The sequence below is a fragment of the Lepus europaeus genome, chromosome 3 (genome assembly GCF_033115175.1).
Source record: "Lepus europaeus isolate LE1 chromosome 3, mLepTim1.pri, whole genome shotgun sequence".
NCBI lineage: Eukaryota > Metazoa > Chordata > Mammalia > Lagomorpha > Leporidae > Lepus > Lepus europaeus.
In genome coordinates this window covers 38,980,802-39,002,152 of record NC_084829.1, presented here as the reverse complement: position 1 = coordinate 39,002,152, position 21,351 = coordinate 38,980,802, and the positions used below count along the sequence as shown (strand labels likewise).

Below are 21,351 nucleotides of genomic sequence, written 5' to 3'. Positions count from 1 at the left end.
CTGATCTGTCTGAGCAGCAGGTCTATTGATCTGGACTTTCAAGATCGAGTCCTGGTTTTGTAAGAACTGGGACTCTATGTTTAACTCAAGCAACTCAACCTGAAACTACTTTGTATCTGCAGAGTCAAAGCATGAGAAATCATTTGAAGCTACAATCTTTCTTTTAAAAACAAAATGTATTGTTTCTATCTGTAAAAGTATACATGTTCACAATTTATAAAATAAAGACCAGATCAGATTACTTTTCCCCCTATTTATTTTGAAAAATTTCTAACAGAGTATGCTATGCAGGCCAAAACACCCAGTTACAAATGCTCAGCCAACAAATTTACCCACAGTGTCTTGGCAGTCAAAGCGAAAAGGGAAAAAACAGCTAGTTATGTAATTCACATTACTTATAAAAAGAAAACACATCTGTTACTCAAGGGTAGTCAAATGTTTCACGACTTCTGACTCCGAGAGAAAATTCTCCTGTATTCATACAAGGAACACGGAGTGCTGTCACACACACAGTCCTATGGTAAATGCACTGGCGAGTTCTGCAGGCCGTGTCTTCTAGAATCCCTCAATGTCAGCAGAGGGTACATGGTGTGAAGCTGGCCCTCTGGGGGTTAACAGCATGAACTCTAAGCCCCAGCTACCTGGATCTGAATGCCGTCTTCATCATTTATTAACTGTGTGACCTTGAGGAATTAGTTAACCTTTCTGTGTCTTTGCTTGATTTATAAAAATATTGTGATTAATAATATCACCTACTTCAGAGGCTAATGATTAATGTGATTAATAATATCACCTACCTCAGACTGAAATGAGGTAACACACACACCATGCGGCTGGCACATAGTAAGCCCGGCTGGCACATAGTAAGCCCAAGTATGACTGCAGAAGTGGTCAAATATATATGTACGTGTTCTGTCCATAATTGTGGAGGAAGGGCACTTAAATCAACTAAGAGCCCGAGGGAGGGTTTCCTGGAGAGACAAAGCCTGTGCTGGGTCTAAATCTTCTTCTACTGCTGAACTGCTTTATGACCCTGAGCAGCGTTACCTGCTGAAACTGAGAGACCATGTCAGTGGTCGATACAGTAATCCAGTGTCTGCAAAATTAAAGGAGATGATATATGAGGACTAGATAAGCAAATGTACTACAGCACGGCATTTACAACAATAAATATGTTTCCTTTTGGATCTGCTGGGAAGATAAATCAATTACTCTTGCATTTAACTTTTATTTGTGGCCATTTTTTCAAATAAACAGTTATAGTTTAGAAATAACTATACATAAATATTCCTTCAGATGAAAACAAGACTACCTGGAAGGTAGTGACACCACCGGCTCAGCACAGTGCTCCTGGTTTTTTTGTCCCTATGGAGATACACCCTGCTCCTGCTCACTTCTGAGGTATACAGTACCTACCCAGTGCAGGTAAGGACAGCTCCTTAACTTCCATTAGGTACAACTGATGGATCCCTCAACTGTATCCCTTTATATAGCCCTCATTTCACCTCCTGCAGATTCTGTTATCATTACAGTACATTTATACCTTGCATATGGCAACAAATAATACTTACGTGTTTCTCCCTCTCCAAGCTGGTACATATGTACTGACTCTTAATGTTTGGTGAAATGATCTGGGTAGGATTTGGAAGGTGCAGTTATGGGCATAATAAGTAATAAATATAATAATAATAATAATAAGTAATAAACATAATAAGTAGGATTATCTAAGAATTAATGTGAAAATTATAGACTCAGCCTGAGCCTCTCCTTTGACAGCTGAGAAAACCAAAACCTGGAAAATTGAGTGATTTGCCCAAGGTCACCTAGCTAGTCATTGGCCAGGACTGAGACTAGAACATCCCACTCCCATCAGCCTAGCCAGAGGCCAATCCACTACACTGATCTGCCTTGTAGACCCAGTGATTTGGCGTCTGCCTCCACTACCCCACTGAAGTTGCTATTGCTGGTCACCAGTCATTCTTTTTTTTAAAGATATATTTATTATTTATTTGAAAGGCAGAGAGACAGAAAGAAAAAGTTTTCCATCTGCTGGTTCACTCTCCAAATGGCTGCAACAGCTGCAACTGGGCCAATCTGAAGCCAGGAGCTTCTTCCAGCCTCCCACATGGGTGCAGGGGCCCAAGCACCCGGGCCATCTTCTACTGCTTTTCCAGGCCATAGCAGAGAGCTGGATTGAAGTGGAGAAGCCAGGACTCAGATTGGCGCCCATATGGAATGCCAGCACTGAAGGTGGTGGCTTTACCTGCTATGCCACAGCACCGGCCCAGCACTCACCATTCTTTTGATAAATCCAGTCAGTGCTTTCTAGCCCTAGATATACTTGAACTATTTGTTGTTTCTAGCTCCATGGATCCCCTTCCATCTTGCACGTCTTTCCTACCTTGACTTCCAAGGCACTACATTCACCTCATTCTCCTTTCATCTTTCTTGCCACTCTTCCTCAAACTTTGTGGTCTTCTGGTCACTCTCCACCTGCTTTCAAAGTTGGTGTGTTCTGGGGCTGGTGCTGTAGGCTGAGCCTCCACCTGCAGTGCTGGCATCCCATATGGGTGCCGGTTTCGGGGCTGGCTGCTCCACTTCTGATCCAGCTTCCTGCAGAAGGCCTGGGAAAGCAGCAGCAGATGGCCCAAGTGCTTGGGCCTCTGCACTCACATGGGAGACCTGGAAGAAGCTCCTGGCTCTTGGCTTCAGATTGGCCACTTGGGGATTAAACCAGTGGATATAAGACCTTTCCCTGTCTGTAACTCTTTCAAATAAAGTGGGTGCCAGGGGGCTCTATCCTTTGTACTCATTATTCCTTCTATACTTTCTCCCTGATCAATCTCATTCATGCTTAGGGCTTAAAATATCCATTACACGGGTTAGTGTTCTCCAGATCTGCTTTTATTTTAACTCAACTTTTCTCACACTTGGATAACTTGACTGTCTATGGGGCATTTCCTCTGGCTGTGGAGGTGCTGCCAATCAAGTCACTGCCACATTGCTATCATCTCTGAAGGGGCCCAAAAAACTGTACCCTTCTTTTCCTGATAAAAGAGAATGTTGCAGGAAACCAATTATTTTTTATTACTGACTGTATTAGTTTCCTTTTGCTGTTGCAACAAATTACCACACACTTAGTGGCTTTAACCAATACAAATTTATTAGCTTATAACTCTCGAGGTGAGTCTGGCCGTGGAGATGTGGTCAGGGCTGTGTTCCTTCTGGGAGCTCTAGGGAAGAATCCTTCTTGCTCTTTCTACTTTCTAGCAGGGTGGAGAACATCTGCGGGCAGTATAAGGCCCAGGAAATCAACTGGTCTTGCACTGCCAAGGCAAGGACAGGGGAGACCTGAAATTCACTAAGTCTACAGCAGGTGAATTTTTAAGCTGATAATTGCCTATGGCCCAGGCATGATGTTATAAATATCCACATGGCCCGTGGCAGAAAAACGTTTCCCCACCCCCAAAAGGCTGCCTGCATTCCTTGGGTCCATTTGGAGGCCAACAGTGTCTCATTTTCAAATTTCTCTCTCTCTCCCCTGCTTCCATCCTTACATCTGTTCCCATTCTCTCCCTCCGCTTCCAGCCAGTTGATCCAGGATAATTGCCTCAGTGCCTTAATTTAATTGCATCTGTAAAGTTCCCCTTGCCAAGTAAGGGAGCAGGTTCTAGAGCTCAGAATATGGGTATCACGGGCAGGGGGTCAGTGGGGAGCATTATTCTGTACAACAGGACAGACAAAGGTGGCCATCACCCGTGGCGAGGATTTCCTAACGCTGCACGCTGGAATTAAACAGGTTTACTGGCTTTGTAGCCCTGCACCAAGCACCCTCACCCCCAAAGCTGCAGAGGAGGAACCAGGGCAGTTCCCTCTTTCATGAGAAAAAGAATGGCATGGGGTTCACATGCCCTTTCTCCTTTTCAGTTCATCAGTCAGGAAGTCACTCCTCCCTCCTGCGTGGGCACAGGCACAGGGCACAGCCGGGATTGTTCTAATGATGCCATTCCACACGGAAGCAGACACTGCGGGTGCAGAATAAGCGTCTCCCCTACAAACGTGCCCGCATTTGATCTCATCATCATAGCGGGAACAATCTGCCCATCCTCCTTAGGCGTGTCCACCGCCATTTAGAAAGGTACACACCTGTGGATAACCCGGCCTTCTGATCTTAACTAAACCTCACTACCACCAACCCCAGCACCCGCACCGGACAGCTGGCTGCTCACTTCTCAATGCAGTCAGACCTGCCCACATCTAGCCCCTCTTCCACGTTCCCACCGCTGAAGTTCTTACCCCACCTTGTCTGGAGTCTCCCTGCCCCACGTCCATTTCCACGTCCTCTTCACGAAGTTTCCCTTGCCTGGAACTAAGTCCTTCCCAGTCTCGCCCCCACTCCCGCACCCCGGTGCCCGAGCTTGCCCAAGGCCCTAGGGAGAGGGACTTGCCAACATCGCCCAGAGTCTCATCTGCACCCAGATTCACTGGCTCCATTGTTCCAATGTGTTCCCCATTGCTCTCGCCCCACGGCCTTCTTTTAAGAGAAAGAGGCTAATCCTCGGCCTGCGGCGCCGGCACCCTGGGTTCTAGTCCCGGTTGGGGCGCTGGATTCTGTCCCGGTTGCCCCTCTTCCAGGCCAGCTCTCTGCTGTGACCAGGGAGTGCAGTGGAGGATGGCCCAAGTGCTTGGGCCCTGCACCCCATGGGAGACCAGGAGAAGCACCTGGCTCCTGGCTTCGGATCAGCGCGGTGCGCCGGCCCCAGCGGCTATTGGAGAGTGAACCAACGGCAAAAAGGAAGACCTTTCTCTCTGTCTCTCTCTCACTGTCCACTCTGTCAAAAAAAAAAAAAAAAAAAAAAAAAGACACTGTCAAGTCTGGTGGGCGTTACGCTTTACAAAGCGTCTTTTCCTATATTAATCTGCTTCAGCTTCGCAACTTTGCAGTGTAGACGGGACGAGCATGAACCAGCGTCGGGGATTCAAGGCTCGGTTCGCCACGCCCCCAGCACCCCTCGCCAACCGCGCACCCAGACCCTTCCCGCACCTGGCAGAAGCTGCCATGCGGCCCGCTCCGGGATGGACGAGGCCACCGCTCTCGCCACCACAGGCGCCCGGACCTTGCCATCCGCAGTGACGTGCCCGGTGACGCCATACAGTGACGCGGGCTGACGCGACTCTCCCGCAGCCAGGTGCGGGACGGGCAGCCACGCCCTGGGCCCTCGCTCGGGAGGGCCAGCAGGTCGGGCCGGTGGGCGGGGGAAAGCGGCGGAACCCGCCCAAGTTCTCCCCGGGGCCCTCAACCCCGGGACTCGCCGGCCCGCGGTCGATCGGTTGCTAAGTGACGCCAGCGCGCAGAGGCGCGTGCGCGGCCACGGCGCTGTGCGTGAGAGCGGGCGCGCGCCGCGGCGGCGGCGGCGGCGGCGAGGACGGCGGCGACGGCAGCGGCCGAGGGGGCGGTGGCTACGAGGCGCGCGTGCAGCAGGCGGAAGAGGCGTCTGTGCGGGCGGCTAGGTCGCTGAGGAACATCGTTGGGGTGAGTCGCCGGGGCCTCGCAGCAGAGGTGGGGCCTGGCCGCACCTGCTGCGCGGGCCCGGGGGCGCGCGCCCCCTCCGTACCCGCGCGCGCCGCTCCACGCCCCTCCGCCGGCGGGGAAGGGCTGGGGACGGGGGCTGACGAGGGTCAGTTTCTGGGCCCCGGCGCTGGGGGAGGCGGGAGTCCTGGAAAGGGAGGTGGGAAGGAGGTCACTGGGGGTGGGGGGCCCCCGAACACAGGACTTACGGGAAGCCCGAGTCCTCTCAGCCGCCCCGCGGTCTGTCTCGGACGCGGCAGCCTGAGACCGGGAGGAGGCGGAACCGGGACCCCGGGGCTGGGCTTCGGAAAGTTTGGGACCGCCGGGCCCTCGTCGCCCCCGCCGCGGCCGGGCTCCGCTCGGAGCCGGTTGTCATGGAGAGAGTTGTGAATCAGTGCCTGCGTGCGGCCTCAGACACACCCATGGCGACCCTGGGAAGGCCCCCCGGGAGTGCGGCCGGCGGGCGGCTGACCTGTGGCGGGCGGTGTCCAGCCTCACATGTACGTGCGCCGGCCTCCTCGGCACCTGTCACGTTGGAGGCCGAGGGGCTGCCCGCCCCGCTCTCTGCTTACTTTGTGTTGTTCCGTCTCCCAGAACCGTGTTGGGATTTTGTCATTGACAGGGCCAGGGAAGTGTGGCAGCCCTGTTTTCTGCTTGTTGCTGGCTGGGCAGGACGTGGAGACGGACTGAGTTCAGCGGGTGGGCTGCGCGGTGTTGCACGGGGGAGTTAGTCCCGAGTGTAGACGTGCAGCGGCTCCCTTGTCGGGAGGACGCGTGGTGGTCCTGGTTCCTGCCGTCCTGGAGGGAGAGGAGTGTCGGAGCCGGCAGGAAGCCCGCCTCTTAGGAGTTCCTTCTTCCTGGGGCAGTGCTTAGAACCGGTGGGGGGAGAGAGAGAGACCACGCTGGGACAGTCAGAAGTTTTGCCAGGAAATTAAGGAGGACAACTCCTAAGTCTTCATCCAGCTCTAATATCTTGTGATTCAGTCCAACAACTGAGGGTTGCCTGAAGTTCTTCCGTCCTGGGACCAGTAGCAGCCCTGTTTCTGTAATAGAGTGCTCACAAGGCTAAGTCTCCCTCTCAGGACTGTAACAGGTATAGGACAGGAATCGCCTGTGTTCTTCCTCCCCGTTTGAGTATCTCCAGCACCTGGAAAAGTGCTTGCTGCAGAGTGGGGTGTGCAACAGATACCTGAGGGGTACTATGTTGCATCATTTATGCATAGTGGTTGATCTCTGCATGGATCGCATTTCTGTTCCGCTCGTTACCTGCGAGTACTTACAGAAGTGTCCCCTTGTACTCCCACTGTTAGGCTAGATGTGGCAAGAAGATCTGGGGGTGACGAACGACTGAAGGCCTGGCTGCTTCCTTCAAGAGCACACAGTCTACCTGGGAGAAGGAAGCATCTTTATGTTCCTGAAAGAATTGTGAAAGCAAATGAGGTAGTAGGCAAACTAGTGCTATGTGAGGGTTGCCAGAGTACTTTGCAGTCTTGTAGAAATTTAGAAAAGATGGGATGTTTGGGCTGTTAGGGAGGTAATATTTGAACCAGTCTTTGAAAGAAGTGCACATTTTGCATTAGAAAAGAGGTAAGAAATCACCGACTGAGAGTTTGGTTGACAGAGGATATACTGAGGAGTCTTACAGGTCTGGTGACTGGAGCAGGTCTCTCAAAGGGAAATATTAAAGAAATAAGGTTTGGCAGTCTGGGAAGGAAAAGCATTAAAGACTAAGGTGGGCTTATAGGTGTCCCACTGATAACAAGGCATCTGTCTGCAGGGTGGCATGGAGTTCTGTTAATTGTAAAAAAGAGAGTAAATTTTATCCTTACTTAAAAGATACTATGGTTGAAACAGAGTCAGGTTGTTACATAATGTCGATTTCAGTTACTAATTGGAATGAGTGCCTCACGAAGGGTGGTAGTCAGCAATGTGTGTCTCAGTTTCTAAAATCAACCTGATGTGCTCTGGCCGTTCTATTGGAAATTTACTGAAACGTATAAAAAGTAGTCATCTAGCTATGCTCAGTGACACAGTTTTGCCTGGAATTATTTTTTTATAGTAGACTATGAGGTTTGTAGTTATTCCTGGTCCTGTTAAAAAAAAATGCAAGTAATATTACTTGGTAAAGGAGTCTGCCTGAAAAAGGAAATTAAAAAATGTTAGCAGGGTTGGGTGTTGTGGTGCAGCAGGTTAAGCTGCAGCTTGCAATGGTGGCATACCATATTGGAGTGCCAGTTTGAGTCCTGCCTGGCTCATCCACTTCCAATCCAGCTTCCTGCTAATGCTCCTGGAAAGGCAGTAACTGATGGTCCCTGCAAGTACGTGTGTCCCTGCCACTTCCATGGTAGACTGAGTGGAGTTCCTGGCTCCTGGCTTTGGCCAGGATTTGGGGAGTGAAGCAGTAGGATGGAAGATCTCTCTCTTTGTCCCTCCCTCTCTGTCACTGCTTTTCACATAAATAAATAAATCTTTAAAGAACTGTCAAAAAGAATTGAATAAAGATACTGCTGCTGAATGTTGAACCTTTTTTTAAAAAATATTTATTTGAGAGGTAGAGTTACAGACAGAGAGAGGGAGAGACAGAGAGAAAGGTCTTCCATCCACTGGTTCACTCAAATGGCCACAGTGGCTGGAGCTGAGCTGATCTGAAGCCACTGAGCCAGAAGTTTCTTCCAGGTCTCCCACACGGTGCAGGGGCCCAAGCATCTTCCACTGCTTTCCCAGGCCATAGCAGAGAGCTGGATTGGAAGAGGAGCAGCCGGAACAAGAACCAGTGCCCATATGGGATGCTGGGCGCCTCAGGCAGAGGCATAACCTACTATGTCACAGTGCTGGCCCCAAACCTTTGGTTTTGTTACATCTTTCATTATATAAAAATTCTCTTTTAGTGGTGTGTAAGCCTGAAGTTGAATTGTAAACCAAAACGTGTAAAGTTACAACAGCAAATGTTGCATTATTTAACAACTCAGCAAATATTTATCGAGTACTGGCTAAGGCTAGCCACTCTGCTGGGTGCTGGGGAGACATAGATGAATAAGACACAGTATACTCTCTGACATACTAACTGTTCATGAGAGGAGATAAACCATAGCCATTATTTGTTGTGATAAGGTGATCACTTTGGGAATGAATTAAAGTGCTGGGGAATAGATCATTTGTTTGGCTGGGGGGGAAAGCTAATAGTCAAGGAAAGCATTGAAGAGAAGAGGATGGAACTTCGCTCTGAAGGTTGAGTAGGATTTTGGCACCCGTAAAGGTAGAAGGATACATTTCAGGCAGAGGGGACAACAAACCAGAGTTGCTGCAAATTAAAACTGAATGGTATTGTTGGAAAAACTTAGTTGTTTATTGTAGGATTGTTGCATGGCAGCAGAGATAAGACAGGAAAAATGTTTTTGGGAACAAATTATGAGGGGATCTTCTACTGCATTCTAAAATGCCTAGACTCCCCAGCTTACCCCAGTGAATTGGCAGTGGAGAGCAGTGGAAGGTAGAAGAATCAGATCAGAAAGCTAATTAGCAGGTCGTGTGTAGATTGTATTAGAATGGAGAGACAGGGAAAACCAGTTAGAGTGTAGATGAGAATTGTTGATAATCTGAAGGAGGACAGTGGGAGTCGAGAGATTGTAGAGAATATATATTATATATATATATATATATATATATATATATATATATATATTTAACTTCTGTTTTATTTCAAAGGCAGGGAGAGAGATTGATTGATTCTACCTGCTGGTTTGCTCCTCAAATGTCTGTAATAGCTAGGTCTGGGCCATGCTGAAGGCAGGCGCTGGTAAATCATTCCGGATCTCCAACATGGGTGGCAGGGACCTGGATCCTTGAGCCATCACCTGCTGCTTCCCATGTTATGTGTTAGCAGGAAGATGGAATTGGAAGCAGAGCTGGGACTCAAACTAAGGGACATGGGCACCCCAAGCAATGTCTAAACGACTGTGCCAGTTTCCTACCCAAGAGACATTTTAGAGGTTAAAGTCTACATGTTATGACCAGCTAGAAGTCAAGGAGAGTGAGAAGTCAAAGATGACATGACTAGCTTGAGCAGCTGGTTGACCATGAAGACACTAATCAGGAGAAGGAATACATGTGTGGAGGAGAGAAGAAGTGATGGCATGTTCGTTTTCATGTCTTTGTGAGGAGTTCAGCAAGATCCACTAGGCAGGTGGGAATTCTTTAGGGTTTATGAGAAAGTTAGGCACAGTTGTAATGTAGGTGACAGCCCAGGCTGCGGGAGCCCACAGCCTTTTAGGAAACATGTTAATGTAGTAGTTTGTGGACTTTGGAGTCGGGAAGACCTGAGGTTAAATCTGGGCTTTTCCATTTATTGGCTGGGTGACCTTGGGCAAGTTATTTAACCTCTAGTTCTTAACCCTTTTTCCAAATTAAGGAGTAGTTATGGAGATTAAGATATGTTCAAGGGTGTAGCAATTTGCACATGTCTAGCTTATAAATGTTTAATAAGTGGCAGCTGTTGGTGTGATGAGGGTGCTTCAGAAGTTTGTGGAAAAGTTTATTTTGGTGCAAAAAGATGTGAAATCCATGCAGTTTTTATAATATGCACCTCCCATGACCTTTTTGAAAACCCCTTGTATTGTTAGCAGTAGTACATGTTGAGGTAGTAGAAGGGTCCGGCCACCCCTCAGAAATGCAGAGTCATGTCTGGAAAGGACAGTGCATGGAACTTTTGGAAGTCACTTAAATTGGTGTTTAAACGTAGATCAATTCTTGTCTTGGTCTGTTTTGTGCTGCTGTAACATAATATCAGAGGAGATAATTTATGAAGAATAGAAGTTTATCTCCTCATAGTTCTGGAGGCTGGGAATTGCAAGATTAAGGTGCCAGCACTGGTGAGGGCCTTCTTGCCATGTCATCACATGACAGAGGTGTCACATGACTGAGGGACAGCAAAGAGGGCTGAACTCATCCCTTGTAAGGAACCCATTCCCACGGCAACAGCATTAAGTCATTTATGAGGACAGAAGCCTCCTGGTCTAATTACCTTCTAAAGGTTCCTCCTCAGCATGTGCATTGGGAGTGAGGTTTCCAACATGTCAGCTTTGGGGGCCACACTCAAACCAGAGCAGTTCTCAGACATGAGCACGCATCAGACACTTTGAGGCCTTGGTGGGACATGAATTTCTGGGTCCCACCTCCATAATCTTCTGCTTTAGTAGGTCTGGGTTAGGGCTTGAGAAGCTGCATTTTGAACAAGTTCCCAAATGTTAATGCTGCTGTTCCCAGGCCCACACTTTGAGAACCACTGACTTAGAGGGAGGATGAAAGAGGAGGAACCAGCATAGGCACTAATGCAGAGGTTGGGATTAGTGGAGAACCAGGAGAGAGTTTTGGAGAAGAACGGAGAGTTTAATAGCCTCCGGACGCTTTTGGTCCGCCAGTGTGGTTTCTAACTTCATAGCCCCCCTGTCATTCTTCCTCGTGTCTTCTCTGCAGTCTACTGTAATACCTGGGACCCAGCAGGGCTTCAGTGAACCTTTGGAGCGGCGTGCGCCGTCCTTATGCATAATTGCATGTGCCTCACACACAGATTTCATTCATTCTCTTGAGTCTGCTGAGTCAAGGGGAGGACACTTGCTAATTTTTTTAACTTTTATTTAGTAAATATAAACTTCCAAAGTACAGTTTATAGATTACAATGGTTTCCCCCCATAACTTCCCTCCCACCCGCACCCCTCCCATCTCCCGCCCCCTCTCCCTCTCCCATTCCATTCACATCAAGATTCATTTTCAATTCTCTTTACATACAGAAGATCAATTTAGTATATATTAAGTAAAGATTTCATCAGTTTGCACCCACACGGAACACAAAGTGTAAAATACTGTTTCAGTACTAGTTATAGCCTTACTTCACATTGGGCAATACATTAAGGACAGATCCCACATGAGACGTAAGTACACAGTGACCCCTGATGTTGACTTAACAATCTCACACTCGTTTATGGCATCAGAAATCTCCCTAGGCTCTAGTCATGAGTTGCCAAGGCTATGGAAGCCTTTTGAGTTCGCCAACTTCGATCTTATTCAGACAGGGTCATAGTCAAAGTGGAAGTTCTCTCCTCCCTTCAGAGAAAGGTACCTCCTTCTTTGATGGCCCTGTTCTTTCTACTGGGATCTCACTCGCAGAGATCTTTCATTTAGATGGAGATGTATAGATCTTAAAATAAGAATTGTTTATTTATTTAATTGAAAGGCAGAGTGTCAGAGAGGGAGAGACAGGTATCTTCCATCTGCCACTGGTTCAGTCCCCAAATGGCTGTGACAACTGTTGGGCCAGGTGAAAGCCAGACGTCCATCTGAATCTCCCACTGGGTGGCAGGATCGCAAGTGCTTGGACCACCATCTACTGCCTTCTCAGGCACATTAAGCAGGAAGCTGGGTTGAAAATGAAGTAGCTGAGACTTGAACCATTTTAGTAATAAAATTTGCTATAGAGGAGAAAGTTATTTGGAGTTCTATAAAGTATATGGTAAGTTTATATAAATATATATTTTTAAATATTTATTTATTTATTTGAGAGAGTAACAGAGAGGGGGAGAGACAGAAATCTTTCATCGGCTGGTTTACTCCTCAGATGGCCCCCATAGCTGGGGCTGGGCCAGGCTGAGGCTAGAAGCCAGGAGCTTCTTTGAGGTCTTCACGTGGGTAGCGGGGGCTTCTGCTTTTTCCAGGCCATTAGCAGGGAGCTAGTTCAGAAGTGGAGTAGCCAGGACTCAAACCAGCACCTATATGGGATGCTAGTGCCGCAGGTGGCAGTTTTATCAGCTGGTTCCAGTTTATATAAATATTGATTACACAGTAGATACTCATGCTTATTGATTAAGTACTCAGTTTTGATTTCAACTTATAAAATACTATATTTCAGGCCGGCGCCGTGGCTCAACAGGCTAATCCTCCGCCTTGCGGCGCTGGCACACCGGGTTCTAGTCCCGGTCGGGGCACCGATCCTGTCCCGGTTGCCCCTCTTCCAGGCCAGCTCTCTGCTGTGGCCAGGGAGTGCAGTGGAGGATGGCCCAAGGGTTTGGGCTCTGCACCCCAGGGGAGACCAGGATAAGCACCTGGCTCCTGCCATCGGAACAGCGCGGTGCGCCGGCCGCAGCGCGCTACCGCGGCGGCCATTGGAGGGTGAACCAACGGCAAAAGGAAGACCTTTCTCTCTGTCTCTCTCTCACTGTCCACTCTGCCTGTCCAAAAAAATAAAAAATAAAATAAAATAAAAAGAGAAAATACTATATTTCAGAAATTATGATGAGTCCCAAGTCCATATTAACCCCCTGGACATCCCTTTGCATCTGAGTATGAGGCAAAAATATATTCTGATGGCCTGGGTCCTTGTTTTCTTGGTTTGCAAATTGCCCCTAGGATAGGTGTCTTGTCACAGTAGGTTAAGCCATCGCTTTTGATATTGGGGTCCCATATTACAGTGCTGATTTGAGTTCTTGCTGCTCCACTTTGGATCCAGCTTCCTGCTAATGTGCCTGGGAAGTTAGTGGATGATGCCTGGGATCCTGCCACCCATATATGACTTCAGCCTGGGCCAGCCCTGCCTGTTTTGGCCGTTTGGGTAGTGAACCAGCAGATGGAAGATCTCTGTGTCTCCTTTTCTCTCTGTCACTCTGCCTTTGAAATAAATGAATCTTTTGAAAAAGGATAGTCTTTTGCCACAAAAAATAAAACAAACCAAAGTATACCGTTAGTGCAGATAAGCAAAAGGGTTGGTTACATTATGCCTGGCTTTTCTGTATACAGGTGGTAATGAATCTTTACAATAATAATAACCTTGTAAATTAGACATTATCCCCATTTTGCTAATAAAGCACTTAGTTCCAGAATAAGGATACATTTGTAGTTCAGCGCGCTAGAGGTGGGACAGGGCCTCAACCCCAGGCTGATGTGTAATCTTTCTCCTTTGTGTCAGTTTCTGGTTGACATGGGACCCTAGCATGCAGGTGTCCTGATGGGGAAATACAGTCTTACTTCTGCTGATTTAGGAAAGGTTGCTTGCAGAAGTTAGAGTTTAGTGACTAGATGATACAATTAGTGTAGTTAGGGAAGGAGGGGAAGGAGTGCTGGACAGTGAGAAGTCCCAGTGCTGATTCCCTTGGGAAGCTATTTGACCTCAGTTGTTGTTGTTGTTGTTGTTTTGGTTGACTGACAGGAAATTTTACATCAAAATTCAGATTTCCCACTTCTTCTTCTTCTTTTTTTTTTTTTAGACAGGCAGAGTGGACAGTGAGAGAGAGAGAGAGAGAGAGAGAGAGAGGTCTTCCTTTTGCCGTTGGTTCACCCTCCAATGGCTGCCACGGCTGGTGCGCTGTAGCCAGCGCACCGCGCTGATCCGAAGCCAGGAGCCAGGTGCTTCCTCCTGGTCTCCCATGCGGGTGCAGGGCCCAAGGACTTGGGCCATCCTCCACTGCACTCCCTGGCCACAGCAGAGAGCTGGCCTGGAAGAAGGGCAACCGGGACAGAATCCGGAGCCCCGACTGGGACTAGAACCCGGTGTGCCGGCGCCGCAAGGCGGAGGATTAGCCTGTTGAGCCACGGTGCCGGCCAGATTTCCCACTTCTTTCTGTACAGATGCAGAGTCTTTTAGAGGAGGACCTGTACTTTTTCAAACTAATGGCATTTAAAGTAAATCCAGAACTCTCTTTTAAAATTTCTTAAAACCTTACTCCCAGGATATGCCTCCATTCTCTCCATACCACTTATTTCTTCTACCAAAGTGTTTACTTTTTAATCTACAGAATAAATAAGTTCTAGTAATGGTTTAATATGGTTATTCTAATTTGATTCATCCCTGGCATTTTGAGGGAGTCATTTTTTTGGTCCTATTTTATTCATTCCTAAAAATGTACTTTTTAAAAAGATTTATTGTTCTCTCTCTAGATCTCTTTCTTCTTCACCTTCTCTCTTGATCTCTCTCTCAACTCGCCCCCCCCCCCACACACACACTCTGTCACCCTCTTCCCCTGGCCTGTCGGGCTTCCCCCACCCTACAATAAACCTTTCCTCTAACTCCAGTGTTTGATCTGTTTTGTGGTAGCCTTACATTGGTGTTGTGACTGGGATCCAGGCTCTCCTGTCAACCTTGCTCTCCCCTTGGGGATTTGAGGTGCTTTGGGATCCTGGACCCTGGCCAATTACAAAGCACACCCCTGGACCTTCTTCCACACTACCGAATGCTTCGTGATCTCCATCCATGCACTGGCCTTTCAAATTCCTGAGATAAGACAGGGTGGGCAGAGGATCCTCTCAGTGTGACTTTCTATGGGTCCTACTCGACTTTGTCCCCGAAGTCCTGGTAGCAGGTACTGCAGCTCCTATGGCCTTGTGCCTCTATGGACTTTGTCCGAAAAAACAACACCAACAACAGATACCCAAAAAACAAACCACCAAAATTTATTTACTTATTTGAAAGAGTTACAGAGAGAGAGGGAGAGACAGAGTGAGAAATCTTCCATCTGTTCATTTATTCCCCAGATAGGGTTGGGCCAGGCCGAAGCCAGAAGCCAGGAGCTTCATGTGGGTAGCAGAGGTCCAAACACTTGGATCATCTTCTATTGCTTTTTCCCAGGCCATTAGTAGGGAGCTGGATTGGAAGTGGAGCAGCCAGGATACAAACTGGTGCCCATTTGGGATGCTGGTGTTGCAGGCGGTGGTTTTACCTGCTACGCCACAATGCTAGCCCCCACATTCCTGGAAACAGAGACTCTATCTTTGTAAATAACAGTCAATTTCAGAGTAAATATTTCTATGGAATTATGTTCTGCAGAAGGAATAATTATTAAACCCTGTTTTAGGTATCTCTTGCTCTATAACTTTTTTTATGTCACAGTTTGTGTGGGTCAGGAGTCGGGAGCAGCTTAGCTTGATGGTTCTGGCTCAGAGGAGCTGATGAGCTGCAGTCAAGCTTTGGACCAGTGCTGCAGCTGTGCGAAGGCTTGACTGGGGCTGGAGGATCTGCTTCCAGGTGGTGCACTCAAATGACTGTCCAGAGGCCTCTAGTCTTCCCAGGACTGCAAGCTTTCACAGTGTCAGTCCTCAAGAGCAAGTCTTGCAAGAAGGAAATCATAGACCTTTTATGTCCAATTTTGAATATACATGCTGTCACTTCTGCTGTATTCCGTTTGGTGCAAGTGAGTCCCTAATCCAGTCGACACTCAGGGGAAGGCAGTTAGGCTATACCTTTTGGTGGTGGTTTGGGGGGAAGAGATCAAATTATTTGTGGAGATATATTTTTTAAAGATTTATTTATTTATTTGAGAGGCAGAGTTCCAGACTGAGAGGGAGAGAAAGAGGTCTGGAGAGGTCCTCCATCTGCTGGTTCACTCCCCAAATGGCCTCAACGGCTGGAGGTTGGCAGATCTGAAGGCAGAAGCCAGGAGCTTCTTCTGAGTCTCCCACAGGATGTAGGGACTTTAACGCTCAGGCCATCTTTCACTGCTTTCCCAGGCCGTTAGCAGGGAGCTGGATTGGAAGTGTAGCAGCCGGGACCTGAACTGGCACCCATATGGGATGCCTGCACTGCTGGTGGATGCTTAACCAACTACACCATAGCGCCAGCCCCTGTAGACATATTTTTAGGTGACCATAAGTCCTTCATCTGATGCCATTTCTTTAGCTGAAATAACTTGTGTTCCAGCCCATGTAATTTTTCTGTCTTGTGTATTGATGCTGTTTTTTTGGAAATGCTCTGAAGAAAAGATAGTGGTTTTTAAAATTTAAAGGAAGTTTTCATAAATTACAGATTTATTTAGAGTCCTTGAAGTTTTTCATCTACCACATTATCTTTGGTACTAATGCAGCCAGAATACTTTGATTCTTGTCCTCTTTTATACATCTATTGCATCTATCTTTTCTTTAAAGATTTATTTATTTATTTGAAAGTCAGAGTTAACAGAGAGAGAGAGAAGAGGCAGAGAGAGAGAGAGGTCTTCTATCCTCTGGTTCGCTCCCCAGGTGGCCGTAATGGCTAGAGCTGTGCCGATCTGAAGTCAGGAGCCTCTTCCGGGTCTCCCACGCTGGTGCAGGGGCCCAAGCTCTTGGGCAATCTTCTACTGCTTTCCCAGGCCGAGTAGAGAACTGGATCCAAAGAAGAGCAGCCAGGACTTGAACTGGCACCGATGTGAGATGCCAGCCCTTCAGGCCAGGGCGTTAACCGGCTGCACCACAGCAGGGCCCCTGTACATCTATTCTTATACAGTTCCATTCATACTTAGTAGTTTCAACAACAAATCTAGGGGCCGGTGCTGTGGCGCCCACATGGGAGACCCAGAAGAAGCTCCTGGCTCCTGGCTTTGGATCAGCGCAGCTCTGGCTGTTGCGGCCAATTAGGGAGTAAATTATCAGATGGAAGACCTCTCTCTCTCTCTCTCTGCTTCTCCTCTCTCTGTGATTTAAATAAATCTTTATAAAAACAATAAATCTAAAATAGAATAAAACATTTCTAGGCAAGATAATTTATCTTATTTACCTTCCGAACTTTAGAAGAAACGTGCTTACTCAGTGACTGTCTTGGCACGCGTCTCACCTTTCATAGAGCACAGTGATGGTGATTTTTTATTGTGTGGCTTAGATAAATCTGCTAATTTATATTAAAGTCCTTTGGATACTTTACAGATTTCTCTCCTTGTATGAGGTCCTAAGTATATCCATTGTATTCCAAAGTTCATTCTTCAGATGGTGTATATAGAACGTGCTGGGGTTAGTTGAGGGAACTTTTCAGACTACATCATGGTTAGGGTTATATTCTGGCACTTTATGTCTTTAGACATTAACCAGATCTTAGCTTACCACTGTTACTGCCAACAGATGTCAATTATGTGCTGACTCTTTTAATTTTAGTGTAATTCTGCACATACAGAAAAATTGTAATAGTACAAAAAAATTCTCATGCAACCTTCATCACATCCCCCAGATGTTAATATGTTACTACATTAGTTGTATCCTTTTCTCTCTCCCTTTTTTCCTCCTGAACTATTCAGTAGAAGGTTACAGCTACAGTGCCTAAACCGTCAGTGTACTTTTCCTAAAAACAAGGATATTCTCTTCCTAATAACCTTATAATCATCAAATATTGTTATCTGATCTACAGGCCTTATTTGTACTACATCAGTTGTCCCGATTGGCTTATCCACAAAGACTTCTGGCAACAAAAACCCAACGTACAAAAACAAAACAAAGCATAAAACCAGCAGCCGGCATTGTGGTACAGCAGGTTAAGCTGCTGCCTGTGACACCAGCATCCCATGTAAGAGCACTGCTCGGCTTCCCACCCAGCTCCCTGCTAATGTGCCTGCGAAAGCAGTGGAAGATGGCCCAAGTACCTCAGGCCCTCCTGCCCATGTGGAAAACCAAGCGCAATTCCAGACTGTTGGTTTCAGCCCAGCCCAACCCCTACTATTAGGGCCATTTGGGGAGTGAACTAGCAGATGGAAGACCTCTGACCCTGTAACTGCCTTTCAAATAAAATAAGTCTTAAAACCAAAAAAACAGCCATGAGGTGCATTCAGAAGTGTATTTGGTTGCTTTTTTTTTTTTTGGGGGGGGGGATCTCCTTTAATCATCAATTTTGCCTTTACAACACTGGCATTTTTGAAGCATCTAGGCCAGGTTTATTTCTTTCCTTTTTTTTTTTTTTTAATTAATTAATTTATTTGAAAGTCAGTTACAGAGAGAGATCCTCCATTCTCTGGTTCACTCCTCAGATGGCTACGATGGCTGGGGCAGGGTCAGGCTGAGGCCAGGAGCCAGGAGCTTCTTCCAGGTCTTCCACGTGGGTAGCAGGGGCCCAAGCACTTAGCCCATCTTGTTGCTTTTTCCAGGCCTTTAGCAGGTGTTAGATTGGAAATGGAGCAGCTGGGGACTGTCCACCACACATATGGGATGCCAGCACTTCTGGTGGCAGCTTTGCCTGCTGTGCCAAAATACCCCCTCTCCCCCTTTAAATGGAATGTTTAAACCTCATTTGAGGCTTGTCTGGTCATGATTAGATTCCATATTATGCATTTTTGGCAGGCATACAGTAGATGTGCTGTGTTTTCTCAGTGCTTCATGCAGCAAATAATGTTGATTTGTGTCATTTTTGGTGATGTTACCTTTGATGTTAAGATGGGTTCTACTGATTCTTCATATAAAAATATTTTATACTATTACTATTTTCCCTTTGTAAGTAATAACTATCTTTCAGGGAGATACTTTGAAACTATGTAGACCTCCTGTACCCCTCATACTTGAACTCACTTGTTTTGGGATCCCTTGATGATTTTTTCTGAATCAGTTATTGCTATGATTGTTACTAAATGAAGTTTTTTTTTTTTCTAATTCCATCATTTCTTTTACATTTATTAGTTGGTTTTCCCCTAATCAAGTAATCGATTAATTAATATCTCTCTCTGATCTCATCGATTCTTATATTGTTCAGTGGGTTGTAATTCTTTACTGTCAATCATGTTTTTTTTTGTGTGTGTGTCCAGATTTGATCAGTGGGAATGCTTTCAATCTGCCTTCGTGTCTTTCTTTCTTTCTTTTTTTTTTTTTGGACAGGCATAGTGGACAGTGAGAGAGAGACAGAGAGAAAGGTCTTCCTTTTCTGTTGGTTCACCCCGCAATGGCAGCTGTGGCCGGCGCACTGCGCTGATCCGAAGCCAGGAGCCAGGTGCTTCCTCCTGGTCTCCCATGCGGGTGCAGGGCCCAAGGACTTGGGCCATCCTCCACTGCACTCCCGGGCCACAGCAGAGAGCTGGCCTGGAAGAGGAGCAACCAGGACAGAATCCTACGCCCCGACTGGGACTAGAACCTGGTGTTTCAGCGCAGCAGGCGGAGGATTAGCCTATTGAGCCGTGGCGCTGGCCTCGTGTCTTTCTGATATGTTGTCATTGTTCTTTGATCACTTGTTTGTTTTCTGGTACATCACGATAGTCCAGATTCTTCTGAGTTTCCCCTGTCCAAAGGACCCTGCATGAAATTATGTTTTTAGAAACCAGATCTCCATGCAGGGTGTGCTCACAGCTATTAGGGTGTCATTGTTTCCATGCCTGCTTAGTAGACAGTTAACAGGGGCTGCGTGTTTTCTGTTCTTTTGCATATCTATTAAAAACTGTGAATTCACACCAACACCTCCAATTCCAACCCTACACTGTGGGGCATATTCAGTCCATTCCCTTTTCACATTTGCAATTCCTGTTAAATAAAAATTTAAAAGGCCATTCACTTGGACAGAACTCCTGCACTGGGCCTAGCAGACCAAACCAATATAGAATATAATCACAGTAACTGAGCTTGGGTTGGTTGCACAGAGCCCTGTAGCCAAGTACTAATTAAGCTGTAAACAATTAACTGGATTAGCTGTAGCCAGTTGACTGGTTGCTTGGCTAAAGTGTAGCCAGTTGAGTTATTTTCTAATGCCTCATTTCTGTGTTTTTCTGTAAATACTGTCATATCACATTGTTGTTTGGAGTTCTTAGAACCTGCCCTGGCCCTGGTACCTGCCCAATTCTTGAATCATTTTTGTTTCACTTTGCTTTAACACTCTACCTAACTTTAATTGGTCTAAGGAATTTAACCTTTAATCTTCTTTCTTCAACAATGAGAATCTTGCTCCCTTTATGAACAATATTTACTTACTTGCATATTACATGCCTGGAAAGTAGTTCAAATTTGCTAATCTATACCCCTGTGAAAATGATATCCACCAACTGGAGTTAAGCATTCCTTTGTAATGTTAGTTTGATGGCCTATGGTTCAAATACCGTGTTCAGAAGTTAATGGGGTGGGGCATTGTGGTGCAGCAGGTTTAGCTGTTGCTTGGGACTTTGGCATCCCATATTGGAGTGCCAGTTGGGCCAGTTGGAGTCCCACCTGTTCTGCTTCCAGTCTAACTCCCTGTTAATGTGCCTGGGAAAGGCAGCAGATAATGGCTCAAGTGTCTTCTGACAGCCAAGTGGGAGACCCAGCTGGAGTTTCTGGCTTTGGCCTGGCCCAGATCTGGCTGTTGTGGTCATTTGGAGAGTGAACCAGTATATGGAAGGTCTCTGTTTGTCTTTCCCAGTTACTCTACCTTTCAAATAAATAAATGCATTTTTTTTTTTTTAAAGTTAATGGGTTAGTTCTTTCCTGGGTGCCATCCTGTTCCTTCAGTGTGATTATGTTATTCATCTGAAATACACTTTGGCTCATTTGATTTTGTTTGTGTTTCATATTAGGCTCCCCTCCCTCCATTTTAGTTGATTTTATTTATTTTGAGTATATGAAACATGGTTCCAAAAGTTGGAAAGCTATTTTCAGAGAAGTATTCCTCCTATCTACCCTGTCCCTATACCTCCCCGCCTTGTAATAGATAATTATACATCTTTGAAGAAGCTGTGACTGTGGTAAATGCCTCATGTTGGGGGTATAGAGTAGCATACTGAGTCATACAGATATGCAGATCTTCAGCTGTAGTAAATGAAAGCAATCCAGTGTCTATGTTGAGATTTTATATTGACAGCATGAGTGTCATTCACATCAAGGCTGCTTAATTCTTTTGCTTCAGTTTTCAGTACCTGGCTAATGTTAGAGATGGAAGGAAATTTAATGAAAGAATCCTGTCTGTAGAATCTCGACTACCTTTTTAAAAGAACCACTTTTTGAAGAAGTAATATGTGAACATGGTACAAATTTAAAAATACAGTATGCAGTGGGAATTAAGTCTCATTCTTACTCCCCATAGTTATCCAGTGGCCTCTGTGGAAACAGCCAGTGTTATT

General features: G+C 46.5%; 1 protein-coding gene across 1 annotated transcript in view; it reads left to right on the top strand.

Annotated features, from left to right (window-relative positions):
- The first annotated feature begins 5,437 nt into the window (after positions 1 to 5,437).
- The window catches only part of BTBD9 (BTB domain containing 9), a 453,793-nt gene continuing 437,879 nt past the window's right edge, over positions 5,438 to 21,351 (top strand). The window contains exon 1 of the mRNA XM_062186048.1: positions 5,438 to 5,533. The gene's annotated coding sequence lies outside the window, so the exon portion shown is untranslated. The remainder of the gene's footprint in view (positions 5,534 to 21,351) is intronic.